Below are 3,514 nucleotides of genomic sequence, written 5' to 3' on the forward strand. Positions count from 1 at the left end.
CGACGCTTCATCCAGTCCCAAACATGCTCAATGGGGGACAGATCCGGAGATCTTGCTGGCCAGGGTAGTTGACTTACACCTTCTAGAGCATGTTGGGTGGCACGGGATACATGCGGACGTGCATTGTCCTGTTGGAACAGCAAATTCCCTTGCCGGTCTAGGAATGGTAGAACGATGGGTTCGATGACGGTTTGGATGTACCGTGCACTATTCAGTGTCCCCTCGACGATCACCAGTGGTGTACGGCCAGTGTAGGAGATCGCTCCCCACACCATGATGCCGGGTGTTGGCCCTGTGTGCCTCGGTCGTATGCAGTCCTGATTGTGGCGCTCACCTGCACGGCGCCAAACACGCATACGACCATCATTGGCACCAAGGCAGAAGCGACTCTCATCGCTGAAGACGACACGTCTCCATTCGTCCCTCCATTCACGCCTGTCGCGACACCACTGGAGGCGGGCTGCACGATGTTGGGGCGTGAGCGGAAGACGGCCTAACGGTGTGCGGGACCGTAGCCCAGCTTCATGGAGACGGTTGCGAATGGTCCTCGCCGATACCCCAGGAGCAACAGTGTCCCTAATTTGCTGGGAAGTGGCGGTGCGGTCCCCTACGGCACTGCGTAGGATCCTACGGTCTTGGCGTGCATCCGTGCGTCGCTGCGGTCCGGTCCCAGGTCGACGGGCACGTGCACCTTCCGCCGACCACTGGCGACAACATCGATGTACTGTGGAGACCTCACGCCCCACGTGTTGAGCAATTCGGCGGTACGTCCACCCGGCCTCCCGCATGCCCACTATACGCCCTCGCTCAAAGTCCGTCAACTGCACATACGGTTCACGTCCACGCTGTCGCGGCATGCTACCAGTGTTAAAGACTGCGATGGAGCTCCGTATGCCACGGCAAACTGGCTGACACTGACGGCGGCGGCGCACAAATGCTGCGCAGCTAGCGCCATTCGACGGCCAACACCGCGGTTCCTGGTGTGTCCGCTGTGCCGTGCGTGTGATCATTGCTTGTACAGCCCTCTCGCAGCGTCCGGAGCAAGTATGGTGGGTCTGACGCACCGGTGTCAATGTGTTCTTTTTTCCGTTTCCAGGAGTGCAGTTGTTTATACCAGATGTGGGAGAGTGTTGTGTTTCACGTTGAGTGGCTCCCCTAACCCGCTTGTATATTTAGATACATGATTTCAGGCAAGCCAGCAGCAGTGTGGAGCAGAACAATACGACTACCGCGGGAGTATCAGGTACGTGGTGTGGACAGGCCGCACGGTCAAGAAGTGGCAAGTGAGAAGCAGTGTAAGGGTCCCCCGCCATTTGCACCCCTGGGCGTGTCAGATGCTGCAGTAGTTTTTGATGCAAATTGGTAGTACGACACGTACAGTGCTTTTAAACTGGCATAGGCGTATCGTGTGTGTTGGATAAGTGGCCGGAAAGGGTGGCGGGAGTAAATAAAGATACGGAAGATCCCGCGGAGAACTTCTGCACAGCTACGGCCGGTTCTGCTTGTCGAAATACGTTCCGAAACTCTTCTATAGCGTACAGGAAAGCAGAAGTCATCCTGCTCGTGTCGACAGCATTTCCTGCCCTGTTGAGACACTCATTCAAAGCTACACCCAAGATCTTCTTCAGTCCGGAACCGCGCTGCCGCTACGGTCGCAGATTCGAATTCTGCCTCGATCATGGATGTGTGTGATGTCCTTAGGTTAGTTACGTTTAAGTGGTTCTAAGTCTAGGGGACTGATGACCTCAGACGTTAAGTCCCATAGTGCTTAGAGCCATTTGAACCATACTTTCGGAGTTACTATATATATTTTTTCCTGTGATATACTGAGTCCCATTTTGATCTATGATATTGATGTAGACCAAAGCAATGAATTCGTACCAGCGCCAGGATTCAAACCCAGGTCTCCTGCTCACTGGGCCGAAGCGCTATTCGTTACGTCACGCTGGCACTACAGACCACCACAGCTGCACAAATCCTGGCACTGGTACACATTTTAATTCATTCCCTTGGCCTACGTCATTATCATAGAAATAACATTGCTACAGCACATGCTGTTAGCAGACAGACGCACAAAGTTTTGTCATAAAGGTTTCTTCAAACTAATTGCTCGTTGCAGCAAATGTCTGTGTTGGTGGGTGAAAAATAGGACATGGTGTACAGTTTATGATGCCGTGGCTACTTATTACTGGAAACAAAGTTTCTGGCCGGCCGAGGTGGCCGAGCGGTTCTAGCCGCTACAGTCTGGAACCGAGCGACCACTACGGTCGCAGGTTCGAATCCTGCCTCGGGCATGGATGTGTGTGATGTCCTTAGGTTAGTTAGGTTTAAGTAGTTCTAAGTTCTAGGGCACTGATGACCTCAGAAGTTAAGTCCCATAGTGCTCAGAGCCATTTTGAACAAAGTTTCTGTGTCAAAAACAATGACGAATCTTATTTCTGGAACGTCTCTCGTAAATTTTTTTAACAAATCAGTTCATTTCTAGCGAGCTATTTAGCATTGACGTAAGAACTCTCAAAGAAAGCAGTGGGCCTAGAACAGACCCCTGTCGTAGACTTTACTTCACATCCGCTCCGGTAAACTTTTTTCGCAGTGAAACGCGCCAGGAGGCATGTAATTGGCGGTCAGGTGTCACAGATGTGTACGGCGACTGGTGCTACCAGGCCCTCGAGCAGGTGCGCGGCTGACAAATTACGACCACGTTCTCGTAAACCGGTCGCTCACACCGGCGCGAGGCGCCCGCTTCCCGCCGCTGCTGGACTCAGATTTTTTCCCTTGTGTTTCAGCGCCTTTCTAAACAGCGCGACCTTCCGCTAGGTTGCCACGCCCTGGCGCGCCGCCAGTGACGTCACAGAGGCGGGTCCGCCGCGCTCACGCGACTGGTCAGCAGCCGCGTGCGTTCCAAGGCCGCCAACCTTGCCGCCGCTAAATCGCTGGCGCTGCCGCTAAACCGCTGGAGCCGATCATTTGTCACAGCGGGTCAGAGCGGTGTCGCACTGAGGCGCACGCTGGATTCGGATCGAATGCCCGTCTTCGCGGAACCTTCCAGGTTTTCTGAGGTTTCACGAGACACATTCGTGAATGCTCCCATCATTCATCTACGTCCACACACCTGCTCCAGAAACATGAGACACGCGGTAGGTAAGGATATCTTGTAGAACAAAGCGCGAATTATATCAAAAATGGCTCTGAGCACTGTGGGACTTAACGTCTGAGGTCATCAGTCCCCTAGAACTTAGAACTACTTAAACCTAACTAACCTAAGGACATCACACACATCCATGCCCGAGGCAGGATTCGAACCTGCGAATTATATCAAAATTTTAGAAGTAGTAACGATCAAGCTACAGTAGCCCATTACAAACAGTACTGTAACGTTTCCAGAATGAGATTTTTACTCTGCAGCGGAGTGTGCGCTGGTATGAAACTTCCTGGCAGATTAAAACTGTGTGCTGGGCCGAGACTCGAACTGGGGACCTTTGCCTTTCGCGGGCAAGTGCTCTACCAACTGAGC

Source organism: Schistocerca americana, chromosome 9 (assembly GCF_021461395.2).
Source record: "Schistocerca americana isolate TAMUIC-IGC-003095 chromosome 9, iqSchAmer2.1, whole genome shotgun sequence".
In the NCBI taxonomy this organism is placed as follows: Eukaryota; Metazoa; Arthropoda; class Insecta; order Orthoptera; family Acrididae; genus Schistocerca; species Schistocerca americana.